The sequence below is a fragment of the Dromaius novaehollandiae genome, chromosome 12, assembly GCF_036370855.1.
Source record: "Dromaius novaehollandiae isolate bDroNov1 chromosome 12, bDroNov1.hap1, whole genome shotgun sequence".
In the NCBI taxonomy this organism is placed as follows: domain Eukaryota; kingdom Metazoa; phylum Chordata; class Aves; order Casuariiformes; family Dromaiidae; genus Dromaius; species Dromaius novaehollandiae.
This window is the reverse complement of record NC_088109.1, coordinates 26,223,927-26,245,405: the sequence shown is the minus strand read 5'-3', so window position 1 is coordinate 26,245,405 and position 21,479 is coordinate 26,223,927.

Genomic DNA, 21,479 nt, shown 5'->3' with positions numbered 1-21,479 from the left:
TCAGGGGCGGCACCTCGCCGGCCTTCGCGCCCAGGCTGGCCGTCGGCATCCCGCGTGCCGGCTGAGCGCCGCGGGCAGGATCGCGGGAGGGAAGCGGAGCCGTGGCACGGTCGGTGCACGAGGTCGGTCCAGCCTTCGCGGCACGGCTAGTGCCGCGTTGCAAAAGCGGCAGGGACCGCGTAAGACCTGCCTGAGGCTTTTACATACAAAATAACTGTACTCTGAAAAGCACATCCAGTTTGGTCATTCCCGGGTGTTTTGCAGTGCATTTTCTGCGGCGTCGGGGTCGCTGGAACGGCGGCGCGGCGCAGCCGGGGTTTATGCCGCCGTTCCCCCGGGCTGGCCGGGACACTGCGCTGCCGAGTGAGATCATCTTCCTGCCGGTTCTCCTTATCGGAGCAAGGGCAGCGCCTGGGCGAAGACCAAGCCATGCTCTTTTACTTGCAAGCAAACAAGAGCTCGGCATCCAGCTGGTAATCCTCCCGCTTCCCCTGCTGAGCAACAGCCGCTCGGTCTTCATGTCAACGATAACTATTGCATTGCTCAAGAAGCACATTTTCCCTGGAAATTTTCTTCTGTGTTAAGCATTTCTTAATCCTGAGACTCATGGAAATATATTAGGAGAGAAAAATCAGCAAAGAAGATATGAGTCTCATGATAAAGAACAAATGACTATGAAATAAATCTTCCTCAAGATCGACTTTAAATCTTGTTCGAGATGCTTTTTGCAGCTAAACTAGCGTTCCCCGTCCGCCAGGTCAGACGTGAGCCCGTTTCAGCAGCCCTGACAGATGCAGTGGGGTCACCGCGGGAGCGATGCTGACTCGGGACTGGAAGGGATGTGATGTGGTTTTCTCTTCTTTGATTAGGTCACTAACCGAAGCAGCCTGTCTGCTGTGAAATACGCGTATTGGAGAATGTCGTCTCCCCAGTATATTTCTTTCCGTAGGAGACTTGATAACGGCGTTGCTCTTAAGTGATAATGTGAAAAGGAGCCGGGGTTTCCTGCCTGAACGAGCAGGAATAAATGCAGCAGGTCACGGGCGCACAGGCCGCAGCGCCTTTGCCTCCCCGATAGACCCCGTCTGGGTTTTCGGCAATATTGACCGTGGAAGCAGCTTCCGTCGATTCCCTGCTGGGGAGTCTCTCTTTTCCATCGTTTCCATAGCAGATGCTTTCCTTGCCACGGACTGACCTGCTCCGAGGTAAAACAGACGCACTGCAAGGCGCACGACGACGTTTGCCTGCCGCTGCGAGGCGGCGATGGGGCAGTGAGCCGCTTCGCTGGCTTTAAGGCCTCGGGAAGGGCAGGACGGCTGCAAAACCTGAGCACCGCGGAGGCTGCTCGCTGCTCTGCTCCGTCCTTCTGGTGTTTGAATGTCTTTTATGCCGATCCTGCTGTTACGTGCTTAAATTCCTGTTGCTTACCATGAATAACGGTCTCGGAAAATGCAAGTGTGATGGGAGGACCCGGAGCTCCCACCGTGCGGTACCATGATTGCAAAGCAGCTGCCTTGGCGCTGGGTTATTCGCGCTCCTGGTACCTGCAGGACCACCCGCACGGTGCTGGGACGTGCGAGTCCTGCATCGCCCCTGCGCTGGGTGTTTTGGAGGATTAGCTGTTGGGCTGATAAATTAGCGATACACGGCGACTATATGCTTACCGTGGTACGTAAGCAAGTACTGGGCTGCAGCCAGGTGACGCGTTTGGGCAGGGCCCAGCGTCTCGGGCACAGATAATTTCTTTTAATGGAAATTTAAGTGGAAACCCAAAAGAAAAACAGGGGATGGTTGCATGGAAAAGGCTGAGATAACTGCCCGGTTCTTCGCTGGTGAAGAGGAGCAGCACAGCGCTCGTTTTTAACGAGGCTGCAGCTCCTGGGAGGACTGTGCTGGTGCCGGGGCCGTGCCGTCCGCTCCGGCCCTCGGGCTTGCGACGGGCTCCGCGGATGCGGCTGGCTCTGAAAGGAAACCTCGGCCACTGCCAGCGCCCGTTTGGACTCCTGACTGGTGGGAGATGCTGCGAGGGAGACCTGCCCTGAGGCTCGCACGTGCCTTGAAGCTGCACCTGAGGGGGTCTGTCGCTTGTAACGCTCATAAATGGGAAAAATGACCTGGAAATGAAATGCAAAAGGAACGGCGGCAGGATTTAAGCGATTAATGCTCCGAGCCCGGGCTGGGAGCGCAGCGAGCGCTCTGCCGGCCTTGCCCCGGGACGCTGCGGCCTTTCCTTCGACGAGGGGCTGCATTAACTGCACCCTTATTGCTCGCACCCTTGTCGCTTCGGCCGGACCGTGTCCGTCCCGGGCCCTTTGCTGCGTGCTTTCCCCGGTGCTCTGCCTGTGGAGGCGGCTGCGTCTCCGAGGACGGGGCCCCTCGCCCGCGCGTTATTTACGTCCCCGGGCAGAGCGGCAGGAGCAAGTGCAGGGATTTTCAGGGAGTGACGTGGGGAAGCCTTTCCTCAGCGGATGAGCACGCGTTTTGGAGCTGTTCCCGGGAGCGCACGTTTGATTTATTGCGGCGGGGGGAAAGGGTTTGCCAGATGAGGTTGACCCTCGAAAGCGGCAACACGACTCTTTAAAAGCTCCATGAGCCCCACGAGCGGCACGGTGGCCAGTCGGTGCGGGGGGGCCACCAGCTACCGGCAGCAGCTCTCGAGGGTGATATTGCTATATACAACATATATATACATCTATTTTATATATATATATGTATATAGCTACAAGCAGTATGGATGCTGCCTTCCTCCCCTCCATGGAAATATGGAAATGCCCAAGTGCCCTCGGCTCGGAGTAGCCGCTGTGTCAAAGCAACGGCCCTGAGGTGCCTGGGGGCTTTGCTGGAGCGAGTTTCATCCCAGACCTTTAAAACTAACCATGCACATTGCCCGCTGCCAAAGGCCCGGTGCCCTCCACACCGCTCCCAGTACTGCCCGGAGCAGGTGGGAGTGTGAATGGGATACAACTGTGGAAGCACAGATTTACTCAGTTCTGTTTAACGAGGATAAACAATTAAGGTAATGGCCCAGGGAGTTTTGAAAAGGATGTGCACCAGCTTGGCAGTGGGGTCCTGTTCCTGCGGGTGGCTGTGCTGGGATGTGCAGCTCGGGAAGGTCTCGGGAATCACGTCCAGGTGCTGGATGCGTTGCAGCTGCGTTGGTGGATCCAGCATCGGGGAAGCGCCGGCAGGACCAACCCCTGCAGAGCAGTCGCTGCCGCGGGGCCTGGACGTGCCGCGGCTCCCGGGGGGTGCAGAGGGCTTGGGCACCGGGCAGCCCCTCCCAGCAGGGAGGCTGCGGGTGAGCGGATGCTGCGAAGGGGCTTTCTGAGGGCTCCTCCGAGCCGTGGGAGCTGGGGGAAGGAGAGGGAGAACAGAGCACGGGCTGCTGGCTTTTGGGGCTATTTCAGCACATTTTGGTGGTGACACCAGTGAGCGGGGGGGGTCTGACAAGGCAGGAGTCGGAGGGTATCTGGGAGGGCTTAGCTGTGTCCCTGGGAGATGGGTCAGGGTTCAGGGATGGTGGTCGGGGTAAGACTGCAGAACCGGAGGCAGATAAGGATGCAGAGCAGGGTTAGGGATGCAGAAGAGGAGGTGGCAGTTTGATTAAAGAAAAAGAGGTGACACAGCCAGAAGGGCTGCAGGGCTGCGTGTGTGCCTGCCCGTGCACGAGGCCAGGCCCGAGCCGGCGGCGGTGGAGGCGTCTCCGTGCGCCCCAGCCTCCAGGGAAAGAGACCCGGGTTGAGGTGCAACCAGTGCTGCCAGCTGGAAACTCAAATGCACTTTGCAAAAACGTGGTTTGTGCACTGAGCAGCCCTGGCTGGATGCCACCCATGTCCCAACGTGTCCCTTAGCTCCCGGTCCAAGCGGAGGCTGGGCCTCGTCCCCGAGGCGTGCTCGTTGGGGAGCAGCTCGCCCGGGTGCCCGGAGCCAGGCAGGGTCCTTCCCTACAGCGGGGGTGCCGGGGGTGCATCCCCCGAGGGTTATCGGGGCGGCGGGCCCTGCTCCCGCCCTCCGTCGCGGCGGGCTGTGCTGCTCCGAACAGCTATTCCTGGCGGGAGGAGACCCCGGTCGGCCGCTCTCCTGCTGCGGCTTCGCTGCCGGTGGCAGAAATGACTGCAAGAAGCCCCCGGGGTGAGAAGTAGCTCTCCCAAAACAAGGTCTTGCATAAGTCAGAACATCTGCTCGGGCAGGACGAACGCGCTCCCCCAGGGCCGGGCAGATGTTCATGGGAATTATGTGAGTGCCCGTTTCCTGTAAGAAGTTATACACTGCTCACGGGTCCTTCGGGGACAGACCGAGCGTTCGGCAGCCCGCAAGCTCACGCTGTTCGCTGATGGTGCTGGATCCGGACGATTAACGCGCCCTGAGCAGAGCTCAACAAAGCCGAAACCTGTTGCTCCCGATGTGGCTCAGCACCACTTCGCTGTGCTGGGAGGGTCGTTTCATTCCTGCCAGCGTCAGGTTAGCTGGGACACTTGCATATATATGTATTTTCAAAGCAAAGCTCATTGATTTAAGCTGCAGGCTGGGCTCAGCCCAAGAGCAGCTGTGCTGCGCCCAGGCCCTACCCGGTGCCGCAGCCCGAAGGAGATGCGGATTCCCGTCTCTTCAGCCCTGCCCAGCCTTAACCAGTGTGAGCAGGGCTTTACTTCCCATAGCGCCTTCTCCGCAGCTCTGAAACGCATCTGGCAGTTTGGTGCAAATGCATTTCTTAGCGTGGAGAGAGCTGGCCGGGGGGAGTGGGGTTTTTGCAGACCGTGCCCCAGAAAAATAAGGCGGTAGAGAACGAAAACGATAAAAGCCTGCCTGACTTGTGATGCTTATTGGCAATAAGGAAAATGACGTAAGTGAGGATCTGCATTTTTGGGGGTTTAAGGATGTGTGTTGGCAAGTTCCTGGCAAATTATGTTACGGTTCATTTCTCTTTTGGAAAGTGCAAGGAAATGATTTAAAGAGCTGTCAGCTAAAACAGCCATGAGGCACTTTCATTCAGGCTGCACTTTCCCATTCCTGCAGTGTTTCTGGGCAAATATCTTTCTAAATTCCTTGTTTACTTGCTTGTCTCCGTAAACCCGTAGCAGGTCGTGCTGGGCCAGCGTGAGGGGGGAACCAGGAGCGAGGGGGGAGCTCTGGCTTTCGATCCGGGTAAGCAGCTGACATGTCACAGCACCCCGGGAGCGAAGAATGGAGATCTAGCAAACCGCAGCTACGCGGTTGCTGCAAGATGCGATGCCACGATTTTGCAACGGGCTCGCAGAGCTCCTGCGTCGCTCGCCGCTGTGGCCGTCTCGTGCACGTACCCAGGTCAGCGGTGATTTGTGCCCGCTGTGATCCACAGCACGGAGGCTCCCCAGCCGCTTCCCCTGCAAAACCCATTCTGTGCAAACCAGCACAAGACCTTCGGCAGCTTCAGCATCTCGTCGCGGGGCTCCCGTTAGCACCCCACGCCGCGGCAGAGCGTGAGACGGCAGCAGGCTTGGGGGCAACGTGTTGGGCCCACTTTGGGGCGAATCACCCGAGTTTGACCACGTTCTGCAGAGAGGCTTTTCCGCCCTGCCCGTGGCCTGGCCCTCGCGTCGGACGTGCCGGACGGAGACGAGCGCGAGGGCACGAGCCGGCTCTCCCCGCCGGCTGCACGGCGTGCTCGTGGCGATCGCGGTCGGCGCGCGGGGGCTTTTACTGCAGCGCTTTTTAAAGCGTCTCCTCTTTCGGAGGAGAGAAATGATCCCCGGAGCATCCCGCTGCTCCTGCAGCCGCGGCTGGCGTTGGGCAGCTCCCCTCCGCGTGCCGGAGCTGCAAGACACGGACAGCTTTGGGAGATGGTTTCATATCTCCTGGAAGAGCGGTAGCTAGCGAATACGGCCTCCTCGATCCCTGGGGTTTCCTGCAAAATGAGAGTTTGTGAAAGCTCGGTGGGGTCGGTGTGTTGAAACGGTCCCAGGAGCAGCTGCGTGTTTTAGGGAGCGAGGGAAGCATCCCGCGAACCGGCGGGTGCTGGGCGTCCGCCTGACAACTGACCGCGCAGAAGTTGCTTTCTGGCCATTTTAGTAAAGTGCACATTACGCTGCAGCTTCAGTAGCTGAAACTGGAGCAAACGCAAAGTTTGGGTCGCCCGGAGCGGTGTGTGCTGCTCGTGCCCTGGGGGCGGGTGGAAAGCGTGTTTTAGGCTGTCGTTATTTGGAAGTTTTACGTTTGCTCATTGAAGCTTTGTGGCTAAACACAGCAACGCGCCATAGCATCCCGCTCGCTGCGTGGCTGCTTGTTAAAGCTTTTTTTCCCCTGCCCGTTAGTGGGTAAAGCGGCAGCCTGGTCGCTTCGCCGCTGCGGGCAGTGTCGGGGGAGAGACGCGGCTCTGCTCGGTTCATCCTGCAAACGCGACTCCGCCGCTCCATCCACACGCGTGCCCATGGCATGATGTGCTCCTTGCTAGTGCTGTCCCCTTGCACACGCGTGTGCACACGTGCATGTGCCTCAACCCACCAGCGCTGCGGCTGCCCAGTGCCACATCCCAAATCGGGCAAAAGCTGCTGGACTGCAGACCTGTGAGTTAGCTTCAGATACTGCGGGCTGCGGCTGCAAAACTGCACCTGGATCTTCCTTTCCTTTTTTTGGGAGCTCGTTACAGCTCATTGCGAGCACGAAAATCCAGCCCACTTCATTATAAAAGGTGCTGCGGACTGGGAATTTGCCTGAAGATGGCTGTACTTTTCCGATGGGAAATTCAGGCTTGCGGCTGCGAGACCTGCGAGTGCAGTACTGAAATCCGGACGCGTCCTCCAAACGCAGCCGTCTCCGTAGTGCGAAGCTGAGCGGGTCCAGCGTGGCTCCGGGGACGGCAGGGACGTCCTGCTGCAGGGTGTTACATGGAAATCTTCCATATTCTGTTCATAATTTTTCTCCTCTGCAGCTGGGGCTAAGGGGCGGGTTGAAGGCGCCTTTTGTGCCCTCGTTTCTCTGGGTCGGGCACAGGCAGTGACCCTGGTTTGACGGAGAGCCAGCGCTCAAAGCACTCGCTGGAGACGGATCGGGAAAGTCACACGTGGGCGTTCCGGCGTTGTGTCCTTTCAGCATCTAATTGCTTCACTCAGAAACAGTTTTATCCACCCCAAATCAGTCGTGCATTCGTTTCAAATGACCCAAACAGCTTGGGTTGGGAAAATATATCACGAAAGGGTCGGGGACCGTGGCCTCCCGGTCCTGCTCCCGCCTGCAGCCGAAGAGCCAAGCGCCCTCGCCGGCACCCTCGTACGCCGGTTTTTAAGCAATTACTTTATTTCCCCTCGGAGTCAGCGGGGTGAAGGATGATGCCTGTATGAAGTTTTCACATCCATTTGCGTTCGGCAAGGAAGCGACCGTACGGATGTGGCTCGCATGCAGCAGCAGCGCAGGAGCTGTGCGCCCGAGGGAAGGAGCCGCGCGGTCCTCGGATGCTGGTGCAGCTTTCTGTTGTGGAGCCATCGCGGAAACAGCTTTTCCTTTCGGTGAGAAGCTCTAAGCAGCATGTAGAAAACTGGCTCAAGTGAAAAATGCACATTTTCTTACCCTATAGGCGTGCAGGGAAGGAAACACAGTTTAGCCGGTACGTATTTATGGTGAAATTATTTGCAGAACAAGAAAATTTGGGCAAGCTCTCTACAGCCACCTGCCACATTGAAATTCCACTGATTTAATAGATTTTCTTTCTAATTTATCCTTTTTTTGCAGTACGCCTTCCCCCTCCTTTCCAGGATGCGATATCCCCATGCCTCGTTCAGTCCGACGGGAAGAATCCCACCGACCGAGGTCTGCTCCCGTGCCTGCTGCGGCTTCATCCACCTGCAGAGTAGGAACTCGGGCGCTGAAAATTTCTTACTTTGGTTAAAAACTAAGAGCAGAAATATTTTTGTCCTCTAGGCTACTGGTCTTTATTAAAGCAAACGTGTAGTGATCTATTAAGTGAGCTGATGTGTGGCTGTGCTGGGAGCACTTGGGCGCTGCAGGTGAAATCGGGGCACGCGGCGGGCGGGTAAGCGAGGTTGGGCTCCAGCTGCGGGCTCGTGCGCAGAGCGGTTTCACTGCCGCTCGTAACGCCGGTTTCTTTCTACTTTAGTGCATCTTTGCGTTTTATTCCCGTTAACGAAACGTGTCGCCCAGGCCGCCCATCTCCAGAAGTCAGCTCCCCGCAGCCGGTCCCGTTCGGGCGGTCTGTGTTTCCAGAGCTCCCTCGCTGCTGCCGACGCACCGCAGCATCCGCGCCGTGCGGCTCGGGTCGGCCCCCAAATCCGCGCCTGCTCCTCCCCGGCGGGACCAGCCCGTCCGACCGAGCCCGCTGCAGCCCGGGGGCTTGCTGGTGTCGGCGCCGCGGGTTTGTCCTCCGGGTCGGGTTGCTGAGCCCGTCGGCAGCTCTCTGGCCTTCTTCTGCATGGCCATAACTCACAAAATCCTGTTTTTTCTGAAGGCTTCCTGGAGTAAGCAGCTCTGCGGGGTGCGCGGTGCAGACCCGCTGGCACTGCAACGCTTTGCAATAAACACCTTCATGAGAGTCAGACTCTAACAGCTGTGCTCTTTGCAGCACTTAGTTATTTATAAAGTAGGAAGACTGTTACTCTGCCACTTCGAGCAAGAGACTCATCTTTGAAAGCTGGGATTTATTTCAGTATTAAGCCTGCTGCCACTTAAATAATACTCCCGGCCGCGGTGTACTACAGCCTCATTTCTCTCGCAGGGCGTGGGGATGGCTGCGATCTGTTGCACTGAGGGATTTACCCGAAGCCACGAAGGAAGCTCAGGATGGAGATAAATCCAGCGCGGATCCCACAGGGAGACAGCGAATCTAACCAGCCCATCGCTCCCCAAGCTGGGAAATGTGTCTGCTGCCGTTAATGGAAGAAACCTCGTCAGTGCCAGGGACTCGGGCATGAACGAGACTTTTATCACGGTGTCTAAAGCGGTGGTTTGAGAAGCGGATGAAGACGGATGGCTGAGCTAAAGCTGTTGTAAGGTGGGTGCAAAACTACCGGGAGATCTGTATTTGGAGGGTGGCTGCCGACAGCTCTCTGCCGTCCTGGGGTAGGGCACGAAGCGGACTTCTGCTGGGTCTCCCGTGTCCAGAGCTGTCCCCATTTCCAGGTGACTCAGGTGGTGAAACAGCGTGTCCCCAGGAGGACCGCAGGGAGCCACGAACGGGAGGGATCCTGTGCTTTTCAGCAGGACTGCGGGAAGGCAGGGACGTGCCCTACCCAGAGGGACAGAGCTAGGGGCAGTGCGGGAAAGGCTCGTTAGATCCTCTGCTGGAAAAGGCCGGGGGGTTACCGGGGATCAGAAGCTGAATTTAACGAGGGATGTCACGGTGCTGTGAAAAGGGCAAACGCAAGGGCGGGCTGTGAAAAGGGACCTGTCGCACGTGAGGGATGAAGGTGCCCGTCTTCACCGCGTGTCGGCGAGGCTGCAGAGGGAGCGTTTTGGCTGCTGTGCTTGAAGCAAGCTGCGTATTCCCCAAGGAAAAGGTGACCTCCAAGGCCGGGTGGAGAGACTTAGGGACGTGTAGCTAAGGAAAGGAGACTTCAGTCTTCAAGTACGTAAACAGGTAGATACGGAGGAGAAGGAACCAGAAGTAGTGGGTTTAAATTGCAGTTAGAGATGTAGGCTGGGCGCTAGGAACAACTGCTCAGGACAAAGACAGTGGAGCTCTAGAAGTGCTCGTTTAAGGGCAGTGAGGGATCTTTAAGAGCAGATTGGACAACCCCCTGGTTCAGGTGCTGCAGATCTTGTTTTGGAAACAACCACAACAGACCATACACGGTCCCTTCCAAGCCTATTTTGCTCTTATTTCACACGAGTCTGACTGATGGTATTACTTTATCCTGTAGTCCGTGTTTCACTGCATGTCCCCAGGCACGTCTCTCCTCTTTCAGGGCCTCGGTTTCTCCACCTTTAACGTGTACTAGCTAACAACAGCTCCCTCGCCCACAGCAGCCCTGTGGTCACGAGCACATTTGCACAGTGCTTCAAAAGCAGGAACTGCTGCAGAGGTACAGATGCAAAGTGGTATTTTTTTTCCCTCTGTTAGCTTTCTATCGTAAGAAAACAGTATTTCCAAGAAAGTGCAAGCAGGAGAACTGAAAGGTGGAACATCCAGCCATGGGGCACTGCTGAATATGCCTGGTTTTAGCTCATTGCTGTAGCTGCAGGGTCTCTCGTGTCCCACAAGTATTTTAACGCTGGTGGTGGGAGGTTTTTCAGGAGGGCAGCAAGCGAGAAGGTGCTTCCACTTGTTAGAAACTGCTTTTTTGTGTTTCCCTTCTGGTGTTTCAGACAAGAACATCAGCCTCTGAAAGCCTCCAAAGCCCCCCAGGCATCCCTCCCCCTCCCAGGCAGAAGGGAAGTGAAGGCTAACCAAACCCAAACCCAAAATCAAACCAAAGGAAGGGCTGCAGGGTCTTCCCCTGGCTCGGGGGGGATTTGTGGATTTACACACGTGAGTTCATCCCCCTCCCAGACTTTCAATGCTCCTGTGCATTTGCTTCCCTTCACCCCGCTCCATTAGTTTTCACTTAAGAGTGGCAATGACCTCTGATGTTTACACTCAACCATAAAAGTCTTTTATTCAGGCCAAGTTTTATGAAGGCGGCAGATGAGTGCAATCTCATAAAGACTATTTTAATGACTAATAAACCCCAGAATACCTGGATGCTTTCTATTACTGAGGTTTTGATTATTTAGGGATTTATCAGGCAGAGCGTGGGAGTCCCATGGCCTTTAGGGCAGGCGAAATGAACGCTTTGACGCTGGGTGGGGAGAAGTCCGGACCTCTCTGCAACCCGCGTTCCGGTGCGCCGGGGGATGCACAGCCGTGCACGGGCTAAATGCACGATAAAAGGGGCACACCAGGGCTTGCATCCCGCGCCGCTGGAGTCATCCCAGGAGCAAACCGAGAGGCCTTCAACCTTCTTCCTCCCTCTCCGGTGGCTGTGCTGGGGTGGTAATTCGCCCTGATGGAAGGGGGAAAGCACTCAGGGACATCACACACCTTATATATTATAGAGCAAACTTACCTCTTAGCACTGAGTAATTGCGTGCATAAGATATATGTAGCCTAAGGATTCTGAAGTTCATTCTTTTTAGCTTTTGGAAGCTGACTTCCCGAATATTTTCTTTAAAAAAAACCTGAATGCTTCACTATACTTGCTGTGTGGCTGATTAATGGTTTCACTGGTGTAAATTCTGCTCGTTTTAAAAGCGTTTCTAACCTGAGAATCTCTCCCTATCACCTGCGGGTACGTCTAGGTCCGGAGGGGCAGTGACCGACGGACTAGCTAACTCCTCCCGAAACGCCTTCCCGGCTCCTCAGGCGCGTCCCTTCCCAGCCCTATTCCCTACGGATACGTAAGTGCAATACTTGGCTCTTAGTCCAGGTCCGTATCTATTTTAAGTATCTCTTCCGCAAAGAACAAGTCCATCTGCATGGTAGGGAAAAGACTTTTAAATTAATTGCTGCAGCTGGATATGCAGTGACTGCTTTAAAGACTGTTTCTTTCTGCTTCAATTTATCAAAATGAAAAGTGCTCGCTTTTCATCGCAAGATCATTACTTGGAAGCCTGAACTACAGGAAGGGAGAAAGGCAAAACAGAGCAGTGGCAGTAGTGGAAGTGGTTTTTTTAATTCTTGTAGCAATGTCCAGTTAATCAAAACCAACCCTTTTCAAACACTTTCCAAACTAGATTTTTCTCCATTCCCTTTCTTCCATTTCGGTACCGTTGTACCTGGGCCCGGAACCGGTCCCGGAGCCTCGGCCGTGCCCGGGGCCGGGGAATGGCTTTCCGCGCGGCCGGAGCCGCTGCTCTTCGCATCCAGGTGTCCGGTACGGTCGCACGCCGCGGGGGCTGCGGCAGCGCTCGGGCTGAGCACAGCGTAACCCTCTACGTTCCTTCGGGAAGGAGTTTTCTGTAGTGAAAGAAAAAAGTCCTCGTGATGAGCAGACGTATGGGACAACAGGCCAGGAATAACTCAGAATTATACTCATAAATTCTTCAGCTGAAAATGGCTAAATCTGTGGAGGAGAGCTGCAGTATCAAGTGAGAAAGATTTAAATTTATATAAATGTTTTTGTCTATGCATTTTACCTCTTTTACCCATTTTGCCGCTGGGTGGGCATGCGACATGTTGTTTCCTATCTGGTAGCTACTGTCTGTTATCTCAGCTGCAGCTGCAGCGGGGGGTGAATGCAGACCCTTGCATGTGTCATGCACACCCAGAGACGTGTAACAACTGCTTGTGAAATCACTAAAAGAAATTTAGCACTGGAAAATTAAGTAATCTCATGGTGAGAAGCAAAGGTCTTAGCTCTGCCTTTCCTGGTGCTGGGATGCTAATCGTGGGGTCTTTTGCCTGTACGACTTCTCAGCAATGTGCAGTAAGCCTTGCTTTGCAACAGGCAGCTGAAGCAATTTTTTTCAGCTTTTTTGGGGGGATGAAAGGAACTGCACTGAGTCTCGGAACCAAGCAGCCAAATCTGAGCTCCAAAACAAAAAAACTGGCAAAGGAATGAGCTGCTGGACACGATCGGCTAAAAGGAGCCTCGCAGTGCCTGTAGCGAGGTGCACAGCTTATCAGCTCTGTGCTTTTGTGCCGGAATAACTCCGTGAGATCAGCCACGGTTTTAACAGCCTTTCTTGGAGCAGAATCGGTGCCTAAATGGGGGGAGTCTGCGTGCGCCAGAGCAGCAGGTCTCCGCTGCGAGCAAGCATCTGCCGCGGAAGAAGCCCAACATCCGCACGGGCTAATTTGTGCAGGGTTTAATTATTTGCATTTGTGAATTCCTTGGAGTCGGAGCTGTGGTGGGCTAAGCCGCTGCTCCCTGCGCGTCCGTCCGGCGCTCGCCCGGCCTCGCACGCCGCCCGTGCTCGGGTCCAGCCCCATCGGCCTGGCACGAAACGCCCGGAGTGATTTTGCTCACCGTGTCCATCTCGTAGCAGCTCGAGAGAAAGTGTAAATATTGTTCCTGGCTCGGTCGGATGCTAACTCCAACGGTTTTGGATGCAAGTTTCCATGCTGCTCTGCAGAACAGTCAGATTTTTTTTCCCTCCACTGGTTTACATTGGCCTAAAATTACAGAAGTAGATGGGGGTGGGAAAAACAGAGAGGGGGAAAAAAAAAAAAAGGCTTTTGTTTATGCTTTCAAGGCACTTGTGCGTGCGACACGACCAGACCCGTGGCACTGGCAAGCAGCAGCTCAAGGAGATGGTGTGGTGTGGTGGCACCTGCCAGGGTGACCTCCACGGAGGGCGATAAATGCCTTTTGGCTAGTGGAAGGTTATTGGCATCTCCCTGCTGCCTTTTGTGCTTGAAATGAAGGGGCTGAAGCTCGCAGTATCCGTTCCCCCTGCGCGGCTGGGTGCGAGGCTGGTGCAGGTTCCTTGCCAAGAAAAGGGTAGTGAGAACTGGCACTAAAATGGAGGCTTTTAGCCAAGAGTTAAAGAGGCAAAGAAGAAAACAGCTTCTGAGTCAGGCTCTGCTCCTCTCTGTTGTCTTTGAATCTCAACGTACTTTATTCTTAATTGGGGGTGGGGTGCCCCCCCCCCGCACCGCCTCCCTGCCCAGCGCACGTGAGCTTGCCCTGACGGCACAATTAGCGCAATTGCAGAGACTGATGAAGACGTAAAAGTTAAGGCCAGGCTTTGAACAGAAGGTACTCCTCGTCTCATGAAAGCTCACTCCATGGCTGCTGACGTCTATTTTTTTAATAGCTCCTTGAGTAGCTACTGTTTTCCTGTTCCGCAGATGCCGACTTGGCTTTTCCATGGAAGCCGAGTTATGCTGCGAGCATCGGAGCCGGATCACCGGCGCGTTTAAGCCGCACCTGAGGCCGGGTGCCTTGGCTGCTGAAGCTCGGGGAGGCTGGTGCCGCGCTGCAGCGGGCGGGCGCGTCCCGAGCTGGAGACCAGGGGATGGAGGAGCTCGGGATCCCGCCGGAGGGAGCGGGGCCGGGAGCAAGTCGCAGCCTGGGCTCCGGCCCTGCCGGGAAGCTGCCCGGATGACGGAGGGGTCGGCCCGCAGGGATGGCTTAACCTCGGGAAGGGAAGGATCCGTCAATGAACATGTGATGAGAAACCTCCATTTATATCTTCTGGTATGTGGCTGTCTGAATGGTCTTCTTGTACCAATCCTTCCTGGTTTTTGCATCTCGTTCTCCCCAGCACTCCCATCAACCTGAACTCTGCTCCAGTTCCTACCACACTTACAATTTCTCGTGTTTGGTAGCACTGAAGAATATCCAGTGAGCAAAACAATACCAAGTATCTCCTATGGCTAATAAAATTTGGAGATTCGTTAAAGGCATGGTGTATCTGTGAGAGGTTTTTTTTGTTTGTTTGTTTTTGGTGTCAGACTTGGGTAGACTTGCTTTTAGGAAGGCATTCATTGGTGTAAATATTAATTGCCATTTTTTTCCCCCTAAAAGGCACTATCAGGGAACCTGTTACAAATGACAGGCAGAGCATTGGTCCTTCCAGTGAAAAGGCACAAATTCCTACTGTTGCTGACATTTTCTAAGTACAGATTTTGTAACGTAGTGTTATTATGCAGGTAGCCAGGCACATGGCCACGTTGTGTTGAGGTTTGGTGGCCGATGATGTCAGGAATGTCTGTCCAAATGAATGTCTGTCCAAAGGAGCCTTCTGGTTTGTGTGCAGCCGACAGTATTCTGCCATTTTCTAGGCACAGATCCTGGAGAAGGCAGTCCAAGGGGGTAGGGAAGTGCAGGGAATGATATACTTCCAATGTAGCTTACAACAAATCCAAACTGCCAATTGCAAGGTTTCAATTTCTTCATTTTTCTGTACAAAATCTAAATCTTAACACTTGTTTTTCACTGGTGAAAAGGATGCTGTGGCTGGCGTCTTTATCTAAGGAAAGATACTGTTTGTTTTTGTTGTAGCTGAGCAGTCTCCTTAAATGATCTTGTGGGCTGATGTGTCCCCGCAGATGCTAATGGAAACCTTGCTGCGGGAAGGGGCCGGCGCCCTGGGAGAGACGCATCGATCGCTACCGCTCGCGACCTTTGCAAAATCCCATCACCGCCGTCTGCTCCCCTCCCCGACTTCCCACGCTAACGACGTTAGGGCAGTCTGAACACGCTGCCTGCTGTTCCACACCGGCCAAAAATGAGCGAATTTGTCATGGCAGCGTGAATCAATTTGTTTGTTTGTCTTGCCCAGAAAAGGTGAGTTATGGTTAAAAAGAGCTTTCCTGGGATACGGGCTTCCGCATCCCACGCGCAGAACGGGTCCAGCGGCTTGTGTGCTCGGCGTGAAGGGCATGTGATGTGGATAATAATCCATATACCTAACTTGCTGGGCAAGGTGCGGGTCTAGGACTGCCCCGCGCGCTTTGGCCGCGTGGGAACGCCGGCACGTGCTCGTGCTCCAGGGAACATCGGCATGCCGAGACGCTGCGTGGAGTCGGCAGCTGGCACGAGCCGTGGAGAGGGCGATGCCTATCAAGGGCAGCATGGAAACGCTGCAGAAGGGAGACGGCTGTGAAGTGCAAAAGTTTCTTACAGGATCCCAGTGTCAGGCAGAAATGCTGCTCATCGATCGGTAAGCTGCCACTGAAGATGAATTGCAGTTTAAATTGGATTTTGTAAAAGCAGACATAAAGCATCTTGGCGCACGATCCCATCTCCTTTATAGAGCACCTTATTGCGCAAAACGGCGATTCTGCGCCGGTGGTGGCTGGCAAGGCTCCGGTCTGCCCCTTCGCAGCTCTCCAGCGAAGCAATGGGGAGGTTTCTCACCTCCTCGGTGGTCCAGCGTGCTTTTTGGCAAGAGGGGAAGGCTGCTGTGGCTGGAATCAGCTCTTTCTTCAGCACCCTGTGGGCACAGGCCTGGCTGAGAAGGTGCCGACCCGCTACTGCTCTAAAACTGGATAACGTTCTCCTCTACCAGGGATGCCCAGACCTCACTAAGAGGTCTCCTCTGAACAGGAAGCATACGAAGCACACAAAAAACAGTGATTTTTGGCCAGGTCAGTCTGCTAAGCTGAATATTATCAAAGATGTGGGACATGCATATTTCCTGATAGCCATTGCAAGGAAACAAGTAAGTATCGTGCACAAAGTTTAAGTTTCCATTCTGCCCATTGCATCAGACGCATGCATCGGATCAATGGCAGGAAAAGGCCACGGAATGAGCTTGCCCAGCAGAACAGCCCCTTCTCCGTCTCTGCCATGCCAAACTGCTTGTTTGGTCAATATTCCCTTGGCCAAGGTGAGGGTATAGGAAGAACATTTAATCAACGGCTACAGGCTTTAAACATTTAATGAAAGTGCTCGTAAATTTAGTCAAATATATTATCCCATTACAAGCCTTCTATTAATTTCAGGAGGCTTATGGCTGCTTGTTAAAAAGGAAGGCCTTCACATTTGAGAGATGGTTGCCTTAAAAAAAAAAAAAGAAAAGAAAAGAAAAAAGAAAAAACAATAGTGAATGAAAGTTGGCAAAATCTAAAATCCTAATATGTCCTTCCAAAACATATCCCTGCACTGCCTTCTTCTCTAGGAATGTTCTTCTGTAGGGCTTGAGGCCTTTCTATGTTTAGTTCGTGCCATTGCCTGGTCCTTTTCTGCTGCTAGAAATGTAGTTAACTGAAAATTTTTCCTGGCCTCATGTCCAGTGCAATTGAATTCTTCTGAGAGGAACTTTTACCACTGCAAATCTGATTCTCCCACTCAGTTTAGTCATGCCTGAATTCGACCCTTCTGGTACCAAAAGAGCCCAAGGTAACCGGGTCCCTTCAGACCGCCTTCTTGGCGGCTCACAGGGCTCTTCCCGTGGGAGCCCTCGGCCCCTTCTGCCTCCTCTTCGCTCCCTCGCACCCAGCGGAGGTGAGCAGCCCACAGCACCCGGTCCGGTCTTCCCAAACAGGGTTCGTGCTTCTGCAAGGGAAATGGGGAGGAAGGAGGACAGATACTGCTAATAACTTCTTGGTCATGTTAGAGGATCACACGTGTGTAAGTTCACGTTGTTGCACACACCAAGGTCACTCATGATGACCATGACATGGATATTTTTTGTTTATATGTGAGCTGCAAACCACTATTCTTTCCTTGGTAAAAAGCACTATATGAACGCCTTTTCCATTTGCTAAGGACAAGGCACTCAAATTTGCAGTGATACAGGTCAACCTTCAGTTTTGCCGTACGTAGTTACTTATGTTTTTATTTGCATTTGCTTTCTTTAAATTGAAAGGATTGAGCGAGTCTTTCACACCACTGTAAGCACATCTTTATCATGCGCTGCTCTTTATTACATACTGTTCTCAACTGAAACGTGTGATAATTCGATGGAACGCACACTGGCGAGCGAGGCCTCTTCGGCAAGCCAGAGGCTGTAGCCAAATATCTGTCATGACGTCCCCCTCCCAGCCTGGCCGGTCTCACTCGTGTTGTGTGGGCGAGAGCTGGCCCGCGCGGTCAGCCAGATCGTGCGAGGTGCTAATAGCCGAGCGGCGTTTACCATTGCGACTGACAAAGTTCATTCCAAGTACTAAAAACGCATCCTTTCCTTGCAGTGAGAAGTCCTTGGAGCAGAAACGATAAACTTCCTCAGTGTCTCGTCTCTGAAAAGGGTATGATTGAAAACAATTTTGCATAATGTCGTTTGACCAATGCTATTATTTTTAACAAACCATTTCAGATTGCGCCTCGAAGTAAGAAGGGAGCAAAGGAGAAAGTATTTTTCACTTTCCTGCATTCGATAACTCTGTCTCAAAAAAGAGAAATTTGGCAAAAGTACTAGACACTTGCTCAGAATTAGATCTTGACAGTGAGTATAGAAATAGCCCAGTTTTCCTGCCTGTAAAAACGGGAAACGCTGTGTCTGTTGTAGGACTATTAAGAGGACAGATACATCAGTATTAGTGTAGTTCTTTAAATATTTATGTCCTGGTCTGACAAGGCGTGAAACAACTTGTGGTCTTAAACAGACCCTGCAAAGGTGGCAGAAAAGTATTTGTTCCCCTCGAGGGACTGCGGATGACGAATCAAGCACGTCCAGGCTGGTGGGAGTTAAGTTCTAGGTGCATCACAGGCCAGACCCTAAATTTTAAGTCCTAAGACTGAGTACCCTGTTGGGGTATGTAAAAGAGGAGATAGAGAAAGACTTAGCTTTGGCAAATAATACCACATTTCCAGAGTGAACTTTTTAATAAAGTAATTTATAGGGCTCCTCTAAATGCTTTTCTTCAGCTTCATGCCTGAAAAGTCTGTCTGCCTATTTTTTTTTTTTTTTTTTAATGGTCAGTGGAAGTCCTCAGATGATCATCTGGGTGATTCTGACTATTATTAGAAGATTAAGGCAGCCTAACTAAGTACACTCTAGAGAGACTATCAGTCCCAACTTCATGCACTTCTCCTTTCCACATGAACTTTGCCAGCAGATGTTTTGACAAGCGCTGGTACCGTGCGTCTAACAACCTGAAACACCAATGCACTTCTCACCACCCGAGCTTTTCTGCTGGTTCCTTCCGATTCTGACATTGCAGGATGAATAGACAGGTACTGCCTATACATCATTAAAAATTAGAAGATAAGCAATGGTAGGTGTCTGCTAAAGACAGTGAAATTGCAAGCAGTGATTTATCACAAAAACAAGCTGTCAGATCACGTGAGGGCTATCACATAACGAAGTGTTGTCAGGAAGGCATACGCTCATGCCGTGGTGCTGAGCCTCACGGAAGGCCCCCGCGGCCACACCGCGCGTCCTGCCCGGACGGAGCAGCCTTTGGAGCAAGGCCCGGGAAAGCGCCTGCGATGAGTGCTGGGTCTTGGCTGTATTTCCGTGCCAAACCTTGTCCTGGCTAACTTGCGCTGGTCTGACGAGATCCCAGACTATCTGCATTGGCAGAGGTTAGGTCTGAAACGCTGCTGTTTTGGTTGGCGCAACAAGCGTTCAATTCCGATTGCTGCTGTAAGGATTGCTCTGACACGGACTTAGTACAGTTCCTTCTCCAGAGTCACTACTTCATGGTGGGATTTTTTTTTCTAACATGGTCAACATCAGGCCAAACTCAATCATTTAGAAATCAATAAATTACTGCCAACTTTAGCACAAGGGCAGAGTTAGGTCAATGCTAAATGTTTTTGAAAACCTAACTCATGGTATTCAGGCTCTTATCCTCTGTAGTTGGGACTGACACGAGGAGAAACTTTCCATGGCTTTAAATGTTAAGGAATCTCTGAAAGTATTTAGCAACAGACAATTCAAAATGTTCTATGGTTTGGGGGATTTTTTTTTTTTTTTTTGAAGTACAGCCTGTTCCTCTACAGATTTCCATCCAATCTCCATGCTCTTGTCCCAGAAGTTTGTTTTCATGGTGCATTTGTATTTCTATCATAAAATATGTCAAGTAACATACACATATGAAAGGCAGGTCTTAGTGGAATATTTCATTTTAAGAGCAATCTATTAAAGGCAGCTGAACATAAGCTGTTTGCCCATCGGAGTACTGAGAAAAACTAGTTCAGTAAGCAACATGGAAGCTGGGACATGACTGAAAACAAGTGCTTTGTAAATAATTGTTGTGCGTGTGCAGCCTGAAACTCTATAAAACGACACTTAAATGTTGTCTTTGTCTCAAATGGTACATAAAAATAAGTAGCTTTTGAAGATTTGCTCTGTGTCAGTCTCCCCTGTCTCTTATTAAGCTTCTCCAAAAATTTCCCTCTGCTAACAGAACAGGGCAATAAGCTTGCAGAAATGCGCAGTTGGGTACCTGCTGGTATTTTAATTCAGAGGAATATTTTGGAGGGTTGTAAAGCCAGTATATATTTTCTGTTTTGCTCTTCTGTGTATAATAATATCTTGTCACTTAGCAGTCCAGCAATATAACCCAGCTCAGGACCGCTACCCGAAGGACCGAAGCGCCGATGAACAGGAGGACGTGTCCCGACGGGGAGCATCACCGGCTGCACGCGTAACGGCCCCGGGGCCATGGGGCTCAGCACCATCGGGCAGGAACCAACCAAACCGGCTGGAGCGTTTTGGCCGGCTGAGAGCTCGGGAGGAAATCGCTACATGTCAGGATAACTCTGCATGGCCGTGAGGAGTGTGGTAGGTGTGCTAGTAAAGCTGGGACACCTGAGGCTTGATGCCCTGCCCGTGGTGGGAGCAGGGACCGTGCCGGTGCTCCCCTCCCGCTCTGTCCCCGTCCCACAGCTGCCTGACCTGCCTCTCCGGGGAAATGCAGCTCACGTGTCGCTGGGATTGCCCATCCCCTCTTGCCATGAACCCTTGGCCACTTCTAACAATATTTTACAGAATTGCAGGGGTTCGGGGGCAACGCGGTTCATAAGCTTTTCATGCAACGAGGCAGAGGAAAAGCGCTAATGAACACCCCAGCCGAGGGGGCTCCTCAGCTCGCGCCCCACTTTTTCTAGGTTGTTTCATAAGGTGCTTTTACCATGGAAATATTCTGAGTTCCTTTCAATTCAGTAGCAGCGTGCATAGATGTGGCTCGGCAATAAACACATTGCCCTTTGCTATTCATCAGTCTACCAAAGCACAGAATAAACATGTCACTGTGCTAATGAAACCCTCATGCCGATTCCTGGGCAGGATCAGCTAATCGCTAGCCAGCACGCTTGTCTCATAAGGTATGTGCAACTGGAACGAGAGTGTGAGAGGGAAGAGGAAGAACAGAAAACTAAAACAGAACCGCAAGAAATTGATATATGAATTTCTCGCAGCTTAGAGAAAGCAGACAAAATGGATTCCTTAAGATGTTAAGAATGGGCACTTAAACTGCAATGAAATTATCCTGTAAATTCAACATATTTTTAGCAACTCTCAGGGAGTAATTATTTCCATTCATATATACAAATTCAGAGATTCATAATGCATAAGGCCAGCAGAGACGATTATGATAACTTGTTCTGACCTCCTTCATCATGCAGTCACAGTGTATCTTATGTGTGTGTTTGTCTGTGTGTGTGTATAAATATATATAAATATACATATACATATATATATATATATATAAATAAAAATATATAAAAGAATTATTGAGTGCCAGTTCATGGAGCTTGACTTTATGTTACCAAAAAATCAGACTAGTGTGAATCAGGAGCAAGTCCATTGAGCTTACACGACTACAAAAACTTGTCTTATCAGAAAAAATCAGGCACTCGTGTCAATGGTTTTCAGAAAACAGCACAACTGAGTCACCAGCAGCTGCAAAACTGAAGTGCTCAAAACCAACCTGTGAGTTGAAGGAGGCAAGGAGTGAGATTACTGTTCTGCAGATTAATATACAAATGTTAAACCTACATGTGTGTGTGGAAAACCCTTGCTCCTACAAATTTAATAAATAATATTCATAACCGTGCAGCGTGCAGGGATCTCTATCAGTGGGTTACGCTGGACTGTCTGCTGGGGGCCTGGCAGCTGCTCCTCTTCATCGAGCACGTTGTGCATCAGGGACTCTTTGAGCAGCGACTGGCCTG